The sequence below is a fragment of the Schistocerca piceifrons genome, chromosome 8, assembly GCF_021461385.2.
Source record: "Schistocerca piceifrons isolate TAMUIC-IGC-003096 chromosome 8, iqSchPice1.1, whole genome shotgun sequence".
In the NCBI taxonomy this organism is placed as follows: Eukaryota; Metazoa; Arthropoda; class Insecta; order Orthoptera; family Acrididae; genus Schistocerca; species Schistocerca piceifrons.
The window spans coordinates 142,055,105-142,075,601 of record NC_060145.1 but is presented as its reverse complement, the minus strand read 5'-3'; the positions used below and the strand labels follow the sequence as shown (position 1 = coordinate 142,075,601).

At 53.4% G+C, this 20,497-nt stretch overlaps 37 non-coding genes across 37 annotated transcripts; 14 read left to right on the top strand and 23 right to left on the bottom strand.

Annotated features, from left to right (window-relative positions):
- The first annotated feature begins 5 nt into the window (after positions 1–5).
- On the top strand, positions 6–78 carry Trnar-acg. The gene has a single exon. It is a non-coding gene; the product is annotated as a tRNA-Arg (tRNA).
- Positions 79–660: 582 nt separating this feature from the next.
- On the bottom strand, positions 661–732 carry Trnad-guc. Its single transcript has one exon. It is a non-coding gene; the product is annotated as a tRNA-Asp (tRNA).
- A 111-nt stretch (positions 733–843) lies between these two features.
- On the bottom strand, positions 844–935 carry Trnai-uau. Its single transcript is given in 2 exon segments — positions 844–879; positions 898–935. It is a non-coding gene; the product is annotated as a tRNA-Ile (tRNA).
- A 441-nt stretch (positions 936–1,376) lies between these two features.
- On the top strand, positions 1,377–1,449 carry Trnar-acg. The gene has a single exon. It is a non-coding gene; the product is annotated as a tRNA-Arg (tRNA).
- Positions 1,450–2,205: 756 nt separating this feature from the next.
- Positions 2,206–2,297, bottom strand: Trnai-uau. The gene is given in 2 exon segments: positions 2,206–2,241; positions 2,260–2,297. It is a non-coding gene; the product is annotated as a tRNA-Ile (tRNA).
- Positions 2,298–2,738: 441 nt separating this feature from the next.
- On the top strand, positions 2,739–2,811 carry Trnar-acg. Its single transcript has one exon. It is a non-coding gene; the product is annotated as a tRNA-Arg (tRNA).
- A 582-nt stretch (positions 2,812–3,393) lies between these two features.
- On the bottom strand, positions 3,394–3,465 carry Trnad-guc. The gene has a single exon. It is a non-coding gene; the product is annotated as a tRNA-Asp (tRNA).
- A 111-nt stretch (positions 3,466–3,576) lies between these two features.
- Positions 3,577–3,668, bottom strand: Trnai-uau. The gene is given in 2 exon segments: positions 3,577–3,612; positions 3,631–3,668. It is a non-coding gene; the product is annotated as a tRNA-Ile (tRNA).
- Positions 3,669–4,109: 441 nt separating this feature from the next.
- Trnar-acg lies at positions 4,110–4,182 on the top strand. The gene has a single exon. It is a non-coding gene; the product is annotated as a tRNA-Arg (tRNA).
- A 756-nt stretch (positions 4,183–4,938) lies between these two features.
- On the bottom strand, positions 4,939–5,030 carry Trnai-uau. Its single transcript is given in 2 exon segments — positions 4,939–4,974; positions 4,993–5,030. It is a non-coding gene; the product is annotated as a tRNA-Ile (tRNA).
- Positions 5,031–5,471: 441 nt separating this feature from the next.
- Positions 5,472–5,544, top strand: Trnar-acg. Its single transcript has one exon. It is a non-coding gene; the product is annotated as a tRNA-Arg (tRNA).
- Positions 5,545–6,126: 582 nt separating this feature from the next.
- On the bottom strand, positions 6,127–6,198 carry Trnad-guc. The gene has a single exon. It is a non-coding gene; the product is annotated as a tRNA-Asp (tRNA).
- Positions 6,199–6,309: 111 nt separating this feature from the next.
- Positions 6,310–6,401, bottom strand: Trnai-uau. Its single transcript is given in 2 exon segments — positions 6,310–6,345; positions 6,364–6,401. It is a non-coding gene; the product is annotated as a tRNA-Ile (tRNA).
- A 441-nt stretch (positions 6,402–6,842) lies between these two features.
- Positions 6,843–6,915, top strand: Trnar-acg. Its single transcript has one exon. It is a non-coding gene; the product is annotated as a tRNA-Arg (tRNA).
- Positions 6,916–7,497: 582 nt separating this feature from the next.
- On the bottom strand, positions 7,498–7,569 carry Trnad-guc. Its single transcript has one exon. It is a non-coding gene; the product is annotated as a tRNA-Asp (tRNA).
- A 111-nt stretch (positions 7,570–7,680) lies between these two features.
- Trnai-uau lies at positions 7,681–7,772 on the bottom strand. The gene is given in 2 exon segments: positions 7,681–7,716; positions 7,735–7,772. It is a non-coding gene; the product is annotated as a tRNA-Ile (tRNA).
- A 441-nt stretch (positions 7,773–8,213) lies between these two features.
- On the top strand, positions 8,214–8,286 carry Trnar-acg. Its single transcript has one exon. It is a non-coding gene; the product is annotated as a tRNA-Arg (tRNA).
- A 582-nt stretch (positions 8,287–8,868) lies between these two features.
- On the bottom strand, positions 8,869–8,940 carry Trnad-guc. The gene has a single exon. It is a non-coding gene; the product is annotated as a tRNA-Asp (tRNA).
- Positions 8,941–9,051: 111 nt separating this feature from the next.
- Trnai-uau lies at positions 9,052–9,143 on the bottom strand. Its single transcript is given in 2 exon segments — positions 9,052–9,087; positions 9,106–9,143. It is a non-coding gene; the product is annotated as a tRNA-Ile (tRNA).
- A 441-nt stretch (positions 9,144–9,584) lies between these two features.
- Positions 9,585–9,657, top strand: Trnar-acg. The gene has a single exon. It is a non-coding gene; the product is annotated as a tRNA-Arg (tRNA).
- A 756-nt stretch (positions 9,658–10,413) lies between these two features.
- Trnai-uau lies at positions 10,414–10,505 on the bottom strand. Its single transcript is given in 2 exon segments — positions 10,414–10,449; positions 10,468–10,505. It is a non-coding gene; the product is annotated as a tRNA-Ile (tRNA).
- Positions 10,506–10,946: 441 nt separating this feature from the next.
- Positions 10,947–11,019, top strand: Trnar-acg. Its single transcript has one exon. It is a non-coding gene; the product is annotated as a tRNA-Arg (tRNA).
- A 582-nt stretch (positions 11,020–11,601) lies between these two features.
- Trnad-guc lies at positions 11,602–11,673 on the bottom strand. The gene has a single exon. It is a non-coding gene; the product is annotated as a tRNA-Asp (tRNA).
- A 111-nt stretch (positions 11,674–11,784) lies between these two features.
- Trnai-uau lies at positions 11,785–11,876 on the bottom strand. Its single transcript is given in 2 exon segments — positions 11,785–11,820; positions 11,839–11,876. It is a non-coding gene; the product is annotated as a tRNA-Ile (tRNA).
- Positions 11,877–12,317: 441 nt separating this feature from the next.
- On the top strand, positions 12,318–12,390 carry Trnar-acg. Its single transcript has one exon. It is a non-coding gene; the product is annotated as a tRNA-Arg (tRNA).
- A 756-nt stretch (positions 12,391–13,146) lies between these two features.
- Trnai-uau lies at positions 13,147–13,238 on the bottom strand. The gene is given in 2 exon segments: positions 13,147–13,182; positions 13,201–13,238. It is a non-coding gene; the product is annotated as a tRNA-Ile (tRNA).
- Positions 13,239–13,679: 441 nt separating this feature from the next.
- On the top strand, positions 13,680–13,752 carry Trnar-acg. Its single transcript has one exon. It is a non-coding gene; the product is annotated as a tRNA-Arg (tRNA).
- A 582-nt stretch (positions 13,753–14,334) lies between these two features.
- Positions 14,335–14,406, bottom strand: Trnad-guc. The gene has a single exon. It is a non-coding gene; the product is annotated as a tRNA-Asp (tRNA).
- Positions 14,407–14,517: 111 nt separating this feature from the next.
- Trnai-uau lies at positions 14,518–14,609 on the bottom strand. The gene is given in 2 exon segments: positions 14,518–14,553; positions 14,572–14,609. It is a non-coding gene; the product is annotated as a tRNA-Ile (tRNA).
- Positions 14,610–15,050: 441 nt separating this feature from the next.
- On the top strand, positions 15,051–15,123 carry Trnar-acg. Its single transcript has one exon. It is a non-coding gene; the product is annotated as a tRNA-Arg (tRNA).
- Positions 15,124–15,705: 582 nt separating this feature from the next.
- Positions 15,706–15,777, bottom strand: Trnad-guc. Its single transcript has one exon. It is a non-coding gene; the product is annotated as a tRNA-Asp (tRNA).
- Positions 15,778–15,888: 111 nt separating this feature from the next.
- Positions 15,889–15,980, bottom strand: Trnai-uau. The gene is given in 2 exon segments: positions 15,889–15,924; positions 15,943–15,980. It is a non-coding gene; the product is annotated as a tRNA-Ile (tRNA).
- A 441-nt stretch (positions 15,981–16,421) lies between these two features.
- On the top strand, positions 16,422–16,494 carry Trnar-acg. Its single transcript has one exon. It is a non-coding gene; the product is annotated as a tRNA-Arg (tRNA).
- Positions 16,495–17,076: 582 nt separating this feature from the next.
- Positions 17,077–17,148, bottom strand: Trnad-guc. The gene has a single exon. It is a non-coding gene; the product is annotated as a tRNA-Asp (tRNA).
- A 111-nt stretch (positions 17,149–17,259) lies between these two features.
- On the bottom strand, positions 17,260–17,351 carry Trnai-uau. Its single transcript is given in 2 exon segments — positions 17,260–17,295; positions 17,314–17,351. It is a non-coding gene; the product is annotated as a tRNA-Ile (tRNA).
- Positions 17,352–17,792: 441 nt separating this feature from the next.
- On the top strand, positions 17,793–17,865 carry Trnar-acg. Its single transcript has one exon. It is a non-coding gene; the product is annotated as a tRNA-Arg (tRNA).
- A 756-nt stretch (positions 17,866–18,621) lies between these two features.
- Trnai-uau lies at positions 18,622–18,713 on the bottom strand. Its single transcript is given in 2 exon segments — positions 18,622–18,657; positions 18,676–18,713. It is a non-coding gene; the product is annotated as a tRNA-Ile (tRNA).
- Positions 18,714–20,497: the final 1,784 nt, after the last annotated feature.

The window sequence follows — 20,497 nt, the reverse complement described above, 5'->3', positions numbered from 1 at the left end:
CCAGTGGCCCTGTGGCGCAACGGATAACGCGTCTGACTACGGATCAGAAGATTCCAGGTTCGAATCCTGGCAGGGTCGGCATTTTGTTAGTTGCGGGCGCGTAGCTAGGCAGTGCATTCGAATGTTTCCGCCTGCGTGCAGTGCAATGTCAATCCTGAGCATCTCGCAGCTGCATCTCGAGACGATCGTGGTAAATATCGCTTCGTGCAAGCGTCAGCGTAGCGTCAGTCGAGCAAAGTCGAGACAAGTCAAGCTGAGAGATGTCACACAGTTAATTAATCGGTACGCGACGCAGACAACGCATTTCCAAGTGTCCCATGTCACGCACCGAAGAGGGAGGACGCCTGCACGCAGCAGAGTGGCGCAGTGGAAGCGTGCTGGGCCCATAACCCAGAGGTCCGTGGATCGAAACCACGCTCTGCTAAAATTATTCTTTTTCTTGGGTGCTTCGAGCTCGTTCACTAAGCCTCGGGTGCGATGATTCAGCGTCAACAGCAAACCCTGTAAGTTCTGAAACGACGACGACGTGGTGTGAAGAATACGAGAAACACTTCCTAAGACGCAGACATTCTTACGATTCTGCAGCAACTACATTTCTCGATCACAACGTTAATGTCCTTTCGGGCCACACGTGCAACTTTTGCGATATAAAAATCGCACCTCCCCGGCGGGGAATCGAACCCCGGTCTCCCGCGTGACAGGCGGGGATACTAACCACTATACTACCGAGGAATGCGCAGTACTTACCTACAATGCACGCTCACTTATGATTCTCAAGTAGGTGATACATCTCAAATCTAGCGTCCCGATGCTTTTAGAGTCAGCTGCTACGAAATAAAAGCATGCCCCAGGTGAGGCTCGAACTCACAACCCCGGCATTGCTCACGGCTACTGCCTTATAAGTACCGTGCGCTAACCAATTGCGCCACTGGGGCTACAGCAGGGTGCTTTCAGTTAGCGGTATTCGCTTTGCTGCCAACCTGTTGTGGCTACAGACCCATCATACGACCGTCACCTGCGGCCATACTGCGACTTTAGCACCTGTCTACGGATGCTTCATACGATTCTTGTTTCATATGCTACACTTACAAGCATATCAGCCGCTTGTCATCACCGAAAAATTGCAGAAAACGCGCGCCTTGCCGTCTGCTACCTGTCCAACGGCGAGGGCAGATGTGTGGCAAGCTCTAAGCTATGCAGGCGCACCATGGCCGAGCAGCTAGAGGAGAGATGCCTTCCTTGGCAGCTCCCTGCAGAGTGCGGAAGACCGGAGTGGCCGCGCCGCCGTTGTCAGTGGACGACACGCAGTTGGCGAGCCACCGAGAACACGTTGCTCCGCGATGTGTACCCGCCTCTTACTACGCAACGCGACCAGTGGCCCTGTGGCGCAACGGATAACGCGTCTGACTACGGATCAGAAGATTCCAGGTTCGAATCCTGGCAGGGTCGGCATTTTGTTAGTTGCGGGCGCGTAGCTAGGCAGTGCATTCGAATGTTTCCGCCTGCGTGCAGTGCAATGTCAATCCTGAGCATCTCGCAGCTGCATCTCGAGACGATCGTGGTAAATATCGCTTCGTGCAAGCGTCAGCGTAGCGTCAGTCGAGCAAAGTCGAGACAAGTCAAGCTGAGAGATGTCACACAGTTAATTAATCGGTACGCGACGCAGACAACGCATTTCCAAGTGTCCCATGTCACGCACCGAAGAGGGAGGACGCCTGCACGCAGCAGAGTGGCGCAGTGGAAGCGTGCTGGGCCCATAACCCAGAGGTCCGTGGATCGAAACCACGCTCTGCTAAAATTATTCTTTTTCTTGGGTGCTTCGAGCTCGTTCACTAAGCCTCGGGTGCGATGATTCAGCGTCAACAGCAAACCCTGTAAGTTCTGAAACGACGACGACGTGGTGTGAAGAATACGAGAAACACTTCCTAAGACGCAGACTTTCTTACGATTCTGCAGCAACTACATTTCTCGATCACAACGTTAATGTCCTTTCGGGCCACACGTGCAACTTTTGCGATATAAAAATCGCACCTCCCCGGCGGGGAATCGAACCCCGGTCTCCCGCGTGGATACTAACCACTATACTACCGAGGAATGCGCAATACTTACCTACAATGCACGCTCACTTATGATTCTCAAGTAGGTGATACATCTCAAATCTAGCGTCCCGATGCTTTTAGAGTCAGCTGCTACGAAATAAAAGCATGCCCCAGGTGAGGCTCGAACTCACAACCCCGGCATTGCTCACGGCTACTGCCTTATAAGTACCGTGCGCTAACCAATTGCGCCACTGGGGCTACAGCAGGGTGCTTTCAGTTAGCGGTATTCGCTTTGCTGCCAACCTGTTGTGGCTACAGACCCATCATACGACCGTCACCTGCGGCCATACTGCGACTTTAGCACCTGTCTACGGATGCTTCATACGATTCTTGTTTCATATGCTACACTTACAAGCATATCAGCCGCTTGTCATCACCGAAAAATTGCAGAAAACGCGCGCCTTGCCGTCTGCTACCTGTCCAACGGCGAGGGCAGATGTGTGGCAAGCTCTAAGCTATGCAGGCGCACCATGGCCGAGCAGCTAGAGGAGAGATGCCTTCCTTGGCAGCTCCCTGCAGAGTGCGGAAGACCGGAGTGGCCGCGCCGCCGTTGTCAGTGGACGACACGCAGTTGGCGAGCCACCGAGAACACGTTGCTCCGCGATGTGTACCCGCCTCTTACTACGCAACGCGACCAGTGGCCCTGTGGCGCAACGGATAACGCGTCTGACTACGGATCAGAAGATTCCAGGTTCGAATCCTGGCAGGGTCGGCATTTTGTTAGTTGCGGGCGCGTAGCTAGGCAGTGCATTCGAATGTTTCCGCCTGCGTGCAGTGCAATGTCAATCCTGAGCATCTCGCAGCTGCATCTCGAGACGATCGTGGTAAATATCGCTTCGTGCAAGCGTCAGCGTAGCGTCAGTCGAGCAAAGTCGAGACAAGTCAAGCTGAGAGATGTCACACAGTTAATTAATCGGTACGCGACGCAGACAACGCATTTCCAAGTGTCCCATGTCACGCACCGAAGAGGGAGGACGCCTGCACGCAGCAGAGTGGCGCAGTGGAAGCGTGCTGGGCCCATAACCCAGAGGTCCGTGGATCGAAACCACGCTCTGCTAAAATTATTCTTTTTCTTGGGTGCTTCGAGCTCGTTCACTAAGCCTCGGGTGCGATGATTCAGCGTCAACAGCAAACCCTGTAAGTTCTGAAACGACGACGACGTGGTGTGAAGAATACGAGAAACACTTCCTAAGACGCAGACTTTCTTACGATTCTGCAGCAACTACATTTCTCGATCACAACGTTAATGTCCTTTCGGGCCACACGTGCAACTTTTGCGATATAAAAATCGCACCTCCCCGGCGGGGAATCGAACCCCGGTCTCCCGCGTGACAGGCGGGGATACTAACCACTATACTACCGAGGAATGCGCAATACTTACCTACAATGCACGCTCACTTATGATTCTCAAGTAGGTGATACATCTCAAATCTAGCGTCCCGATGCTTTTAGAGTCAGCTGCTACGAAATAAAAGCATGCCCCAGGTGAGGCTCGAACTCACAACCCCGGCATTGCTCACGGCTACTGCCTTATAAGTACCGTGCGCTAACCAATTGCGCCACTGGGGCTACAGCAGGGTGCTTTCAGTTAGCGGTATTCGCTTTGCTGCCAACCTGTTGTGGCTACAGACCCATCATACGACCGTCACCTGCGGCCATACTGCGACTTTAGCACCTGTCTACGGATGCTTCATACGATTCTTGTTTCATATGCTACACTTACAAGCATATCAGCCGCTTGTCATCACCGAAAAATTGCAGAAAACGCGCGCCTTGCCGTCTGCTACCTGTCCAACGGCGAGGGCAGATGTGTGGCAAGCTCTAAGCTATGCAGGCGCACCATGGCCGAGCAGCTAGAGGAGAGATGCCTTCCTTGGCAGCTCCCTGCAGAGTGCGGAAGACCGGAGTGGCCGCGCCGCCGTTGTCAGTGGACGACACGCAGTTGGCGAGCCACCGAGAACACGTTGCTCCGCGATGTGTACCCGCCTCTTACTACGCAACGCGACCAGTGGCCCTGTGGCGCAACGGATAACGCGTCTGACTACGGATCAGAAGATTCCAGGTTCGAATCCTGGCAGGGTCGGCATTTTGTTAGTTGCGGGCGCGTAGCTAGGCAGTGCATTCGAATGTTTCCGCCTGCGTGCAGTGCAATGTCAATCCTGAGCATCTCGCAGCTGCATCTCGAGACGATCGTGGTAAATATCGCTTCGTGCAAGCGTCAGCGTAGCGTCAGTCGAGCAAAGTCGAGACAAGTCAAGCTGAGAGATGTCACACAGTTAATTAATCGGTACGCGACGCAGACAACGCATTTCCAAGTGTCCCATGTCACGCACCGAAGAGGGAGGACACCTGCACGCAGCAGAGTGGCGCAGTGGAAGCGTGCTGGGCCCATAACCCAGAGGTCCGTGGATCGAAACCACGCTCTGCTAAAATTATTCTTTTTCTTGGGTGCTTCGAGCTCGTTCACTAAGCCTCGGGTGCGATGATTCAGCGTCAACAGCAAACCCTGTAAGTTCTGAAACGACGACGACGTGGTGTGAAGAATACGAGAAACACTTCCTAAGACGCAGACTTTCTTACGATTCTGCAGCAACTACATTTCTCGATCACAACGTTAATGTCCTTTCGGGCCACACGTGCAACTTTTGCGATATAAAAATCGCACCTCCCCGGCGGGGAATCGAACCCCGGTCTCCCGCGTGGATACTAACCACTATACTACCGAGGAATGCGCAATACTTACCTACAATGCACGCTCACTTATGATTCTCAAGTAGGTGATACATCTCAAATCTAGCGTCCCGATGCTTTTAGAGTCAGCTGCTACGAAATAAAAGCATGCCCCAGGTGAGGCTCGAACTCACAACCCCGGCATTGCTCACGGCTACTGCCTTATAAGTACCGTGCGCTAACCAATTGCGCCACTGGGGCTACAGCAGGGTGCTTTCAGTTAGCGGTATTCGCTTTGCTGCCAACCTGTTGTGGCTACAGACCCATCATACGACCGTCACCTGCGGCCATACTGCGACTTTAGCACCTGTCTACGGATGCTTCATACGATTCTTGTTTCATATGCTACACTTACAAGCATATCAGCCGCTTGTCATCACCGAAAAATTGCAGAAAACGCGCGCCTTGCCGTCTGCTACCTGTCCAACGGCGAGGGCAGATGTGTGGCAAGCTCTAAGCTATGCAGGCGCACCATGGCCGAGCAGCTAGAGGAGAGATGCCTTCCTTGGCAGCTCCCTGCAGAGTGCGGAAGACCGGAGTGGCCGCGCCGCCGTTGTCAGTGGACGACACGCAGTTGGCGAGCCACCGAGAACACGTTGCTCCGCGATGTGTACCCGCCTCTTACTACGCAACGCGACCAGTGGCCCTGTGGCGCAACGGATAACGCGTCTGACTACGGATCAGAAGATTCCAGGTTCGAATCCTGGCAGGGTCGGCATTTTGTTAGTTGCGGGCGCGTAGCTAGGCAGTGCATTCGAATGTTTCCGCCTGCGTGCAGTGCAATGTCAATCCTGAGCATCTCGCAGCTGCATCTCGAGACGATCGTGGTAAATATCGCTTCGTGCAAGCGTCAGCGTAGCGTCAGTCGAGCAAAGTCGAGACAAGTCAAGCTGAGAGATGTCACACAGTTAATTAATCGGTACGCGACGCAGACAACGCATTTCCAAGTGTCCCATGTCACGCACCGAAGAGGGAGGACGCCTGCACGCAGCAGAGTGGCGCAGTGGAAGCGTGCTGGGCCCATAACCCAGAGGTCCGTGGATCGAAACCACGCTCTGCTAAAATTATTCTTTTTCTTGGGTGCTTCGAGCTCGTTCACTAAGCCTCGGGTGCGATGATTCAGCGTCAACAGCAAACCCTGTAAGTTCTGAAACGACGACGACGTGGTGTGAAGAATACGAGAAACACTTCCTAAGACGCAGACTTTCTTACGATTCTGCAGCAACTACATTTCTCGATCACAACGTTAATGTCCTTTCGGGCCACACGTGCAACTTTTGCGATATAAAAATCGCACCTCCCCGGCGGGGAATCGAACCCCGGTCTCCCGCGTGACAGGCGGGGATACTAACCACTATACTACCGAGGAATGCGCAATACTTACCTACAATGCACGCTCACTTATGATTCTCAAGTAGGTGATACATCTCAAATCTAGCGTCCCGATGCTTTTAGAGTCAGCTGCTACGAAATAAAAGCATGCCCCAGGTGAGGCTCGAACTCACAACCCCGGCATTGCTCACGGCTACTGCCTTATAAGTACCGTGCGCTAACCAATTGCGCCACTGGGGCTACAGCAGGGTGCTTTCAGTTAGCGGTATTCGCTTTGCTGCCAACCTGTTGTGGCTACAGACCCATCATACGACCGTCACCTGCGGCCATACTGCGACTTTAGCACCTGTCTACGGATGCTTCATACGATTCTTGTTTCATATGCTACACTTACAAGCATATCAGCCGCTTGTCATCACCGAAAAATTGCAGAAAACGCGCGCCTTGCCGTCTGCTACCTGTCCAACGGCGAGGGCAGATGTGTGGCAAGCTCTAAGCTATGCAGGCGCACCATGGCCGAGCAGCTAGAGGAGAGATGCCTTCCTTGGCAGCTCCCTGCAGAGTGCGGAAGACCGGAGTGGCCGCGCCGCCGTTGTCAGTGGACGACACGCAGTTGGCGAGCCACCGAGAACACGTTGCTCCGCGATGTGTACCCGCCTCTTACTACGCAACGCGACCAGTGGCCCTGTGGCGCAACGGATAACGCGTCTGACTACGGATCAGAAGATTCCAGGTTCGAATCCTGGCAGGGTCGGCATTTTGTTAGTTGCGGGCGCGTAGCTAGGCAGTGCATTCGAATGTTTCCGCCTGCGTGCAGTGCAATGTCAATCCTGAGCATCTCGCAGCTGCATCTCGAGACGATCGTGGTAAATATCGCTTCGTGCAAGCGTCAGCGTAGCGTCAGTCGAGCAAAGTCGAGACAAGTCAAGCTGAGAGATGTCACACAGTTAATTAATCGGTACGCGACGCAGACAACGCATTTCCAAGTGTCCCATGTCACGCACCGAAGAGGGAGGACGCCTGCACGCAGCAGAGTGGCGCAGTGGAAGCGTGCTGGGCCCATAACCCAGAGGTCCGTGGATCGAAACCACGCTCTGCTAAAATTATTCTTTTTCTTGGGTGCTTCGAGCTCGTTCACTAAGCCTCGGGTGCGATGATTCAGCGTCAACAGCAAACCCTGTAAGTTCTGAAACGACGACGACGTGGTGTGAAGAATACGAGAAACACTTCCTAAGACGCAGACTTTCTTACGATTCTGCAGCAACTACATTTCTCGATCACAACGTTAATGTCCTTTCGGGCCACACGTGCAACTTTTGCGATATAAAAATCGCACCTCCCCGGCGGGGAATCGAACCCCGGTCTCCCGCGTGACAGGCGGGGATACTAACCACTATACTACCGAGGAATGCGCAATACTTACCTACAATGCACGCTCACTTATGATTCTCAAGTAGGTGATACATCTCAAATCTAGCGTCCCGATGCTTTTAGAGTCAGCTGCTACGAAATAAAAGCATGCCCCAGGTGAGGCTCGAACTCACAACCCCGGCATTGCTCACGGCTACTGCCTTATAAGTACCGTGCGCTAACCAATTGCGCCACTGGGGCTACAGCAGGGTGCTTTCAGTTAGCGGTATTCGCTTTGCTGCCAACCTGTTGTGGCTACAGACCCATCATACGACCGTCACCTGCGGCCATACTGCGACTTTAGCACCTGTCTACGGATGCTTCATACGATTCTTGTTTCATATGCTACACTTACAAGCATATCAGCCGCTTGTCATCACCGAAAAATTGCAGAAAACGCGCGCCTTGCCGTCTGCTACCTGTCCAACGGCGAGGGCAGATGTGTGGCAAGCTCTAAGCTATGCAGGCGCACCATGGCCGAGCAGCTAGAGGAGAGATGCCTTCCTTGGCAGCTCCCTGCAGAGTGCGGAAGACCGGAGTGGCCGCGCCGCCGTTGTCAGTGGACGACACGCAGTTGGCGAGCCACCGAGAACACGTTGCTCCGCGATGTGTACCCGCCTCTTACTACGCAACGCGACCAGTGGCCCTGTGGCGCAACGGATAACGCGTCTGACTACGGATCAGAAGATTCCAGGTTCGAATCCTGGCAGGGTCGGCATTTTGTTAGTTGCGGGCGCGTAGCTAGGCAGTGCATTCGAATGTTTCCGCCTGCGTGCAGTGCAATGTCAATCCTGAGCATCTCGCAGCTGCATCTCGAGACGATCGTGGTAAATATCGCTTCGTGCAAGCGTCAGCGTAGCGTCAGTCGAGCAAAGTCGAGACAAGTCAAGCTGAGAGATGTCACACAGTTAATTAATCGGTACGCGACGCAGACAACGCATTTCCAAGTGTCCCATGTCACGCACCGAAGAGGGAGGACGCCTGCACGCAGCAGAGTGGCGCAGTGGAAGCGTGCTGGGCCCATAACCCAGAGGTCCGTGGATCGAAACCACGCTCTGCTAAAATTATTCTTTTTCTTGGGTGCTTCGAGCTCGTTCACTAAGCCTCGGGTGCGATGATTCAGCGTCAACAGCAAACCCTGTAAGTTCTGAAACGACGACGACGTGGTGTGAAGAATACGAGAAACACTTCCTAAGACGCAGACATTCTTACGATTCTGCAGCAACTACATTTCTCGATCACAACGTTAATGTCCTTTCGGGCCACACGTGCAACTTTTGCGATATAAAAATCGCACCTCCCCGGCGGGGAATCGAACCCCGGTCTCCCGCGTGACAGGCGGGGATACTAACCACTATACTACCGAGGAATGCGCAGTACTTACCTACAATGCACGCTCACTTATGATTCTCAAGTAGGTGATACATCTCAAATCTAGCGTCCCGATGCTTTTAGAGTCAGCTGCTACGAAATAAAAGCATGCCCCAGGTGAGGCTCGAACTCACAACCCCGGCATTGCTCACGGCTACTGCCTTATAAGTACCGTGCGCTAACCAATTGCGCCACTGGGGCTACAGCAGGGTGCTTTCAGTTAGCGGTATTCGCTTTGCTGCCAACCTGTTGTGGCTACAGACCCATCATACGACCGTCACCTGCGGCCATACTGCGACTTTAGCACCTGTCTACGGATGCTTCATACGATTCTTGTTTCATATGCTACACTTACAAGCATATCAGCCGCTTGTCATCACCGAAAAATTGCAGAAAACGCGCGCCTTGCCGTCTGCTACCTGTCCAACGGCGAGGGCAGATGTGTGGCAAGCTCTAAGCTATGCAGGCGCACCATGGCCGAGCAGCTAGAGGAGAGATGCCTTCCTTGGCAGCTCCCTGCAGAGTGCGGAAGACCGGAGTGGCCGCGCCGCCGTTGTCAGTGGACGACACGCAGTTGGCGAGCCACCGAGAACACGTTGCTCCGCGATGTGTACCCGCCTCTTACTACGCAACGCGACCAGTGGCCCTGTGGCGCAACGGATAACGCGTCTGACTACGGATCAGAAGATTCCAGGTTCGAATCCTGGCAGGGTCGGCATTTTGTTAGTTGCGGGCGCGTAGCTAGGCAGTGCATTCGAATGTTTCCGCCTGCGTGCAGTGCAATGTCAATCCTGAGCATCTCGCAGCTGCATCTCGAGACGATCGTGGTAAATATCGCTTCGTGCAAGCGTCAGCGTAGCGTCAGTCGAGCAAAGTCGAGACAAGTCAAGCTGAGAGATGTCACACAGTTAATTAATCGGTACGCGACGCAGACAACGCATTTCCAAGTGTCCCATGTCACGCACCGAAGAGGGAGGACGCCTGCACGCAGCAGAGTGGCGCAGTGGAAGCGTGCTGGGCCCATAACCCAGAGGTCCGTGGATCGAAACCACGCTCTGCTAAAATTATTCTTTTTCTTGGGTGCTTCGAGCTCGTTCACTAAGCCTCGGGTGCGATGATTCAGCGTCAACAGCAAACCCTGTAAGTTCTGAAACGACGACGACGTGGTGTGAAGAATACGAGAAACACTTCCTAAGACGCAGACTTTCTTACGATTCTGCAGCAACTACATTTCTCGATCACAACGTTAATGTCCTTTCGGGCCACACGTGCAACTTTTGCGATATAAAAATCGCACCTCCCCGGCGGGGAATCGAACCCCGGTCTCCCGCGTGGATACTAACCACTATACTACCGAGGAATGCGCAATACTTACCTACAATGCACGCTCACTTATGATTCTCAAGTAGGTGATACATCTCAAATCTAGCGTCCCGATGCTTTTAGAGTCAGCTGCTACGAAATAAAAGCATGCCCCAGGTGAGGCTCGAACTCACAACCCCGGCATTGCTCACGGCTACTGCCTTATAAGTACCGTGCGCTAACCAATTGCGCCACTGGGGCTACAGCAGGGTGCTTTCAGTTAGCGGTATTCGCTTTGCTGCCAACCTGTTGTGGCTACAGACCCATCATACGACCGTCACCTGCGGCCATACTGCGACTTTAGCACCTGTCTACGGATGCTTCATACGATTCTTGTTTCATATGCTACACTTACAAGCATATCAGCCGCTTGTCATCACCGAAAAATTGCAGAAAACGCGCGCCTTGCCGTCTGCTACCTGTCCAACGGCGAGGGCAGATGTGTGGCAAGCTCTAAGCTATGCAGGCGCACCATGGCCGAGCAGCTAGAGGAGAGATGCCTTCCTTGGCAGCTCCCTGCAGAGTGCGGAAGACCGGAGTGGCCGCGCCGCCGTTGTCAGTGGACGACACGCAGTTGGCGAGCCACCGAGAACACGTTGCTCCGCGATGTGTACCCGCCTCTTACTACGCAACGCGACCAGTGGCCCTGTGGCGCAACGGATAACGCGTCTGACTACGGATCAGAAGATTCCAGGTTCGAATCCTGGCAGGGTCGGCATTTTGTTAGTTGCGGGCGCGTAGCTAGGCAGTGCATTCGAATGTTTCCGCCTGCGTGCAGTGCAATGTCAATCCTGAGCATCTCGCAGCTGCATCTCGAGACGATCGTGGTAAATATCGCTTCGTGCAAGCGTCAGCGTAGCGTCAGTCGAGCAAAGTCGAGACAAGTCAAGCTGAGAGATGTCACACAGTTAATTAATCGGTACGCGACGCAGACAACGCATTTCCAAGTGTCCCATGTCACGCACCGAAGAGGGAGGACGCCTGCACGCAGCAGAGTGGCGCAGTGGAAGCGTGCTGGGCCCATAACCCAGAGGTCCGTGGATCGAAACCACGCTCTGCTAAAATTATTCTTTTTCTTGGGTGCTTCGAGCTCGTTCACTAAGCCTCGGGTGCGATGATTCAGCGTCAACAGCAAACCCTGTAAGTTCTGAAACGACGACGACGTGGTGTGAAGAATACGAGAAACACTTCCTAAGACGCAGACTTTCTTACGATTCTGCAGCAACTACATTTCTCGATCACAACGTTAATGTCCTTTCGGGCCACACGTGCAACTTTTGCGATATAAAAATCGCACCTCCCCGGCGGGGAATCGAACCCCGGTCTCCCGCGTGACAGGCGGGGATACTAACCACTATACTACCGAGGAATGCGCAATACTTACCTACAATGCACGCTCACTTATGATTCTCAAGTAGGTGATACATCTCAAATCTAGCGTCCCGATGCTTTTAGAGTCAGCTGCTACGAAATAAAAGCATGCCCCAGGTGAGGCTCGAACTCACAACCCCGGCATTGCTCACGGCTACTGCCTTATAAGTACCGTGCGCTAACCAATTGCGCCACTGGGGCTACAGCAGGGTGCTTTCAGTTAGCGGTATTCGCTTTGCTGCCAACCTGTTGTGGCTACAGACCCATCATACGACCGTCACCTGCGGCCATACTGCGACTTTAGCACCTGTCTACGGATGCTTCATACGATTCTTGTTTCATATGCTACACTTACAAGCATATCAGCCGCTTGTCATCACCGAAAAATTGCAGAAAACGCGCGCCTTGCCGTCTGCTACCTGTCCAACGGCGAGGGCAGATGTGTGGCAAGCTCTAAGCTATGCAGGCGCACCATGGCCGAGCAGCTAGAGGAGAGATGCCTTCCTTGGCAGCTCCCTGCAGAGTGCGGAAGACCGGAGTGGCCGCGCCGCCGTTGTCAGTGGACGACACGCAGTTGGCGAGCCACCGAGAACACGTTGCTCCGCGATGTGTACCCGCCTCTTACTACGCAACGCGACCAGTGGCCCTGTGGCGCAACGGATAACGCGTCTGACTACGGATCAGAAGATTCCAGGTTCGAATCCTGGCAGGGTCGGCATTTTGTTAGTTGCGGGCGCGTAGCTAGGCAGTGCATTCGAATGTTTCCGCCTGCGTGCAGTGCAATGTCAATCCTGAGCATCTCGCAGCTGCATCTCGAGACGATCGTGGTAAATATCGCTTCGTGCAAGCGTCAGCGTAGCGTCAGTCGAGCAAAGTCGAGACAAGTCAAGCTGAGAGATGTCACACAGTTAATTAATCGGTACGCGACGCAGACAACGCATTTCCAAGTGTCCCATGTCACGCACCGAAGAGGGAGGACACCTGCACGCAGCAGAGTGGCGCAGTGGAAGCGTGCTGGGCCCATAACCCAGAGGTCCGTGGATCGAAACCACGCTCTGCTAAAATTATTCTTTTTCTTGGGTGCTTCGAGCTCGTTCACTAAGCCTCGGGTGCGATGATTCAGCGTCAACAGCAAACCCTGTAAGTTCTGAAACGACGACGACGTGGTGTGAAGAATACGAGAAACACTTCCTAAGACGCAGACTTTCTTACGATTCTGCAGCAACTACATTTCTCGATCACAACGTTAATGTCCTTTCGGGCCACACGTGCAACTTTTGCGATATAAAAATCGCACCTCCCCGGCGGGGAATCGAACCCCGGTCTCCCGCGTGGATACTAACCACTATACTACCGAGGAATGCGCAATACTTACCTACAATGCACGCTCACTTATGATTCTCAAGTAGGTGATACATCTCAAATCTAGCGTCCCGATGCTTTTAGAGTCAGCTGCTACGAAATAAAAGCATGCCCCAGGTGAGGCTCGAACTCACAACCCCGGCATTGCTCACGGCTACTGCCTTATAAGTACCGTGCGCTAACCAATTGCGCCACTGGGGCTACAGCAGGGTGCTTTCAGTTAGCGGTATTCGCTTTGCTGCCAACCTGTTGTGGCTACAGACCCATCATACGACCGTCACCTGCGGCCATACTGCGACTTTAGCACCTGTCTACGGATGCTTCATACGATTCTTGTTTCATATGCTACACTTACAAGCATATCAGCCGCTTGTCATCACCGAAAAATTGCAGAAAACGCGCGCCTTGCCGTCTGCTACCTGTCCAACGGCGAGGGCAGATGTGTGGCAAGCTCTAAGCTATGCAGGCGCACCATGGCCGAGCAGCTAGAGGAGAGATGCCTTCCTTGGCAGCTCCCTGCAGAGTGCGGAAGACCGGAGTGGCCGCGCCGCCGTTGTCAGTGGACGACACGCAGTTGGCGAGCCACCGAGAACACGTTGCTCCGCGATGTGTACCCGCCTCTTACTACGCAACGCGACCAGTGGCCCTGTGGCGCAACGGATAACGCGTCTGACTACGGATCAGAAGATTCCAGGTTCGAATCCTGGCAGGGTCGGCATTTTGTTAGTTGCGGGCGCGTAGCTAGGCAGTGCATTCGAATGTTTCCGCCTGCGTGCAGTGCAATGTCAATCCTGAGCATCTCGCAGCTGCATCTCGAGACGATCGTGGTAAATATCGCTTCGTGCAAGCGTCAGCGTAGCGTCAGTCGAGCAAAGTCGAGACAAGTCAAGCTGAGAGATGTCACACAGTTAATTAATCGGTACGCGACGCAGACAACGCATTTCCAAGTGTCCCATGTCACGCACCGAAGAGGGAGGACGCCTGCACGCAGCAGAGTGGCGCAGTGGAAGCGTGCTGGGCCCATAACCCAGAGGTCCGTGGATCGAAACCACGCTCTGCTAAAATTATTCTTTTTCTTGGGTGCTTCGAGCTCGTTCACTAAGCCTCGGGTGCGATGATTCAGCGTCAACAGCAAACCCTGTAAGTTCTGAAACGACGACGACGTGGTGTGAAGAATACGAGAAACACTTCCTAAGACGCAGACTTTCTTACGATTCTGCAGCAACTACATTTCTCGATCACAACGTTAATGTCCTTTCGGGCCACACGTGCAACTTTTGCGATATAAAAATCGCACCTCCCCGGCGGGGAATCGAACCCCGGTCTCCCGCGTGACAGGCGGGGATACTAACCACTATACTACCGAGGAATGCGCAATACTTACCTACAATGCACGCTCACTTATGATTCTCAAGTAGGTGATACATCTCAAATCTAGCGTCCCGATGCTTTTAGAGTCAGCTGCTACGAAATAAAAGCATGCCCCAGGTGAGGCTCGAACTCACAACCCCGGCATTGCTCACGGCTACTGCCTTATAAGTACCGTGCGCTAACCAATTGCGCCACTGGGGCTACAGCAGGGTGCTTTCAGTTAGCGGTATTCGCTTTGCTGCCAACCTGTTGTGGCTACAGACCCATCATACGACCGTCACCTGCGGCCATACTGCGACTTTAGCACCTGTCTACGGATGCTTCATACGATTCTTGTTTCATATGCTACACTTACAAGCATATCAGCCGCTTGTCATCACCGAAAAATTGCAGAAAACGCGCGCCTTGCCGTCTGCTACCTGTCCAACGGCGAGGGCAGATGTGTGGCAAGCTCTAAGCTATGCAGGCGCACCATGGCCGAGCAGCTAGAGGAGAGATGCCTTCCTTGGCAGCTCCCTGCAGAGTGCGGAAGACCGGAGTGGCCGCGCCGCCGTTGTCAGTGGACGACACGCAGTTGGCGAGCCACCGAGAACACGTTGCTCCGCGATGTGTACCCGCCTCTTACTACGCAACGCGACCAGTGGCCCTGTGGCGCAACGGATAACGCGTCTGACTACGGATCAGAAGATTCCAGGTTCGAATCCTGGCAGGGTCGGCATTTTGTTAGTTGCGGGCGCGTAGCTAGGCAGTGCATTCGAATGTTTCCGCCTGCGTGCAGTGCAATGTCAATCCTGAGCATCTCGCAGCTGCATCTCGAGACGATCGTGGTAAATATCGCTTCGTGCAAGCGTCAGCGTAGCGTCAGTCGAGCAAAGTCGAGACAAGTCAAGCTGAGAGATGTCACACAGTTAATTAATCGGTACGCGACGCAGACAACGCATTTCCAAGTGTCCCATGTCACGCACCGAAGAGGGAGGACACCTGCACGCAGCAGAGTGGCGCAGTGGAAGCGTGCTGGGCCCATAACCCAGAGGTCCGTGGATCGAAACCACGCTCTGCTAAAATTATTCTTTTTCTTGGGTGCTTCGAGCTCGTTCACTAAGCCTCGGGTGCGATGATTCAGCGTCAACAGCAAACCCTGTAAGTTCTGAAACGACGACGACGTGGTGTGAAGAATACGAGAAACACTTCCTAAGACGCAGACTTTCTTACGATTCTGCAGCAACTACATTTCTCGATCACAACGTTAATGTCCTTTCGGGCCACACGTGCAACTTTTGCGATATAAAAATCGCACCTCCCCGGCGGGGAATCGAACCCCGGTCTCCCGCGTGACAGGCGGGGATACTAACCACTATACTACCGAGGAATGCGCAATACTTACCTACAATGCACGCTCACTTATGATTCTCAAGTAGGTGAATCATCTCAAATCTAGCGTCCCGATGCTTTTAGAGTCAGCTGCTACGAAATAAAAGCATGCCCCAGGTGAGGCTCGAACTCACAACCCCGGCATTGCTCACGGCTACTGCCTTATAAGTACCGCGCGCTAACCAATTGCGCCACTGGGGCTACAGCAGGGTGCTTTCAGTTAGCGGTATTCGCTTTGCTGCCAACCTGTTGTGGCTACAGACCCATCATACGACCGTCACCTGCGGCCATACTGCGACTTTAGCACCTGTCTACGGATGCTTCATACGATTCTTGTTTCATATGCTACACTTACAAGCATATCAGCCGCTTGTCATCACCGAAAAATTGCAGAAAACGCGCGCCTTGCCGTCTGCTACCTGTCCAACGGCGAGGGCAGATGTGTGGCAAGCTCTAAGCTATGCAGGCGCACCATGGCCGAGCAGCTAGAGGAGAGATGCCTTCCTTGGCAGCTCCCTGCAGAGTGCGGAAGACCGGAGTGGCCGCGCCGCCGTTGTCAGTGGACGACACGCAGTTGGCGAGCCACCGAGAACACGTTGCTCCGCGATGTGTACCCGCCTCTTACTACGCAACGCGACCAGTGGCCCTGTGGCGCAACGGATAACGCGTCTGACTACGGATCAGAAGATTCCAGGTTCGAATCCTGGCAGGGTCGGCATTTTGTTAGTTGCGGGCGCGTAGCTAGGCAGTGCATTCGAATGTTTCCGCCTGCGTGCAGTGCAATGTCAATCCTGAGCATCTCGCAGCTGCATCTCGAGACGATCGTGGTAAATATCGCTTCGTGCAAGCGTCAGCGTAGCGTCAGTCGAGCAAAGTCGAGACAAGTCAAGCTGAGAGATGTCACACAGTTAATTAATCGGTACGCGACGCAGACAACGCATTTCCAAGTGTCCCATGTCACGCACCGAAGAGGGAGGACGCCTGCACGCAGCAGAGTGGCGCAGTGGAAGCGTGCTGGGCCCATAACCCAGAGGTCCGTGGATCGAAACCACGCTCTGCTAAAATTATTCTTTTTCTTGGGTGCTTCGAGCTCGTTCACTAAGCCTCGGGTGCGATGATTCAGCGTCAACAGCAAACCCTGTAAGTTCTGAAACGACGACGACGTGGTGTGAAGAATACGAGAAACACTTCCTAAGACGCAGACTTTCTTACGATTCTGCAGCAACTACATTTCTCGATCACAACGTTAATGTCCTTTCGGGCCACACGTGCAACTTTTGCGATATAAAAATCGCACCTCCACGGCGGGGAATCGAACCCCGGTCTCCCGCGTGACAGGCGGGGATACTAACCACTATACTACCGAGGAATGCGCAATACTTACCTACAATGCACGCTCACTTATGATTCTCAAGTAGGTGATACATCTCAAATCTAGCGTCCCGATGCTTTTAGAGTCAGCTGCTACGAAATAAAAGCATGCCCCAGGTGAGGCTCGAACTCACAACCCCGGCATTGCTCACGGCTACTGCCTTATAAGTACCGTGCGCTAACCAATTGCGCCACTGGGGCTACAGCAGGGTGCTTTCAGTTAGCGGTATTCGCTTTGCTGCCAACCTGTTGTGGCTACAGACCCATCATACGACCGTCACCTGCGGCCATACTGCGACTTTAGCACCTGTCTACGGATGCTTCATACGATTCTTGTTTCATATGCTACACTTACAAGCATATCAGCCGCTTGTCATCACCGAAAAATTGCAGAAAACGCGCGCCTTGCCGTCTGCTACCTGTCCAACGGCGAGGGCAGATGTGTGGCAAGCTCTAAGCTATGCAGGCGCACCATGGCCGAGCAGCTAGAGGAGAGATGCCTTCCTTGGCAGCTCCCTGCAGAGTGCGGAAGACCGGAGTGGCCGCGCCGCCGTTGTCAGTGGACGACACGCAGTTGGCGAGCCACCGAGAACACGTTGCTCCGCGATGTGTACCCGCCTCTTACTACGCAACGCGACCAGTGGCCCTGTGGCGCAACGGATAACGCGTCTGACTACGGATCAGAAGATTCCAGGTTCGAATCCTGGCAGGGTCGGCATTTTGTTAGTTGCGGGCGCGTAGCTAGGCAGTGCATTCGAATGTTTCCGCCTGCGTGCAGTGCAATGTCAATCCTGAGCATCTCGCAGCTGCATCTCGAGACGATCGTGGTAAATATCGCTTCGTGCAAGCGTCAGCGTAGCGTCAGTCGAGCAAAGTCGAGACAAGTCAAGCTGAGAGATGTCACACAGTTAATTAATCGGTACGCGACGCAGACAACGCATTTCCAAGTGTCCCATGTCACGCACCGAAGAGGGAGGACGCCTGCACGCAGCAGAGTGGCGCAGTGGAAGCGTGCTGGGCCCATAACCCAGAGGTCCGTGGATCGAAACCACGCTCTGCTAAAATTATTCTTTTTCTTGGGTGCTTCGAGCTCGTTCACTAAGCCTCGGGTGCGATGATTCAGCGTCAACAGCAAACCCTGTAAGTTCTGAAACGACGACGACGTGGTGTGAAGAATACGAGAAACACTTCCTAAGACGCAGACTTTCTTACGATTCTGCAGCAACTACATTTCTCGATCACAACGTTAATGTCCTTTCGGGCCACACGTGCAACTTTTGCGATATAAAAATCGCACCTCCCCGGCGGGGAATCGAACCCCGGTCTCCCGCGTGGATACTAACCACTATACTACCGAGGAATGCGCAATACTTACCTACAATGCACGCTCACTTATGATTCTCAAGTAGGTGATACATCTCAAATCTAGCGTCCCGATGCTTTTAGAGTCAGCTGCTACGAAATAAAAGCATGCCCCAGGTGAGGCTCGAACTCACAACCCCGGCATTGCTCACGGCTACTGCCTTATAAGTACCGTGCGCTAACCAATTGCGCCACTGGGGCTACAGCAGGGTGCTTTCAGTTAGCGGTATTCGCTTTGCTGCCAACCTGTTGTGGCTACAGACCCATCATACGACCGTCACCTGCGGCCATACTGCGACTTTAGCACCTGTCTACGGATGCTTCATACGATTCTTGTTTCATATGCTACACTTACAAGCATATCAGCCGCTTGTCATCACCGAAAAATTGCAGAAAACGCGCGCCTTGCCGTCTGCTACCTGTCCAACGGCGAGGGCAGATGTGTGGCAAGCTCTAAGCTATGCAGGCGCACCATGGCCGAGCAGCTAGAGGAGAGATGCCTTCCTTGGCAGCTCCCTGCAGAGTGCGGAAGACCGGAGTGGCCGCGCCGCCGTTGTCAGTGGACGACACGCAGTTGGCGAGCCACCGAGAACACGTTGCTCCGCGATGTGTACCCGCCTCTTACTACGCAACGCGACCAGTGGCCCTGTGGCGCAACGGATAACGCGTCTGACTACGGATCAGAAGATTCCAGGTTCGAATCCTAGTTCCGCTTTAGACGCCGTGCAGTGTGGACGTGCCTAGTCTTCCGCTCCGCCGTAGCGTTACGTATAGTGGACTATCGTTTTTGTTACGTGTTGTGTTGCAACTTCTGAGAGTATTTCTCCGTCGTTGTTTCGTACCTTGTGTTACTTTCTGTCCTTATTTCAGTGTTTTTTGTGTAGCGGTTTCGACCGCATATTTTGAAAATGTCGTCCCAGGTTATTCCTCGTCAGGCTACAGTTAGTTTTGCTTTTGACAAGTCAACCCGCCATGTGCAACCTAGTTCTCTTGAGATTCATGATTGGTTGGTAGATACCTTTGGTGTTCATTCGGATCAGGTGCACACTGCTTATTTTGATACCGAACTGTATGTTTTCTTTGTCAAGTTTATGGACCCACTTCAGGTTGATAAAATTCTTTCTAAATATGGTCATCAAGTTCTCTTTCGGCATCGGGATGATTCTGTAAGTACCGTGCTGCTTTCCAATGCTTCCATCACGTATACCAATGTTCGTGTTTACAACCTTCCACCGGAGGTGGATAATGTCTATCTTAAGGAGGGTCTACAGAAGTATGGTGATGTAAAGAGCATTCGCCTTGAACGCTGGTCAAGCCAACATCGCCTGCAATGTTACAGTGGTATTCGTTCAGTCGAAATGCACGTTAAGCAGAATATTCCATCTCACCTGCAGATCGGTGGATATCGTGTCCATGTAACATATAGTGGTCAGGTTGGCACCTGTTTTTTGTGCAATGAAAGTGGTCACGTGCGTACCGACTGTCCGCGGAGAGTTTTTGTTTTAAAAAATTCTCTCGAACAGCGTCGCAAGTTAACGGTCGCTGACCTCGTTGCAGGTGGTTCTGCTCTTGGTGTAGCACAGTCCAGTGGTAGTAGCGCCCCGCCACAGGTTTTGCGCGCCCCTGATACAGAATTTCCTCCTTTGCGTGCTAAATCTGATGTTGTTCCGTCTGTCCCTCAGGTGGGTGTGCCACTTTTGAATAATAAGAGGCGTCGCCCACACGATGGAAATAGTACGGATGAGGATCTCCCTGAGATGCCCCAGTCCGAGCGACCGGCATCCTCCGAGCCACTGTGTACTGTAGCTGCTCCCTGCCCTCCTGAGGTAGCGGTTCCGGTGGCGGCTGCTGGCGCCCCTCCGGCCTCCGACGCAGCTTCTCTCGAGTCGGGTCGTCGGTCGGGCCTGTTGGCGCCGTCTTCCGAACCGACTTCGATGTCACAACAAGTGGAGCCGCGACAACTTCCTGCTTCGCTGCCCCATACC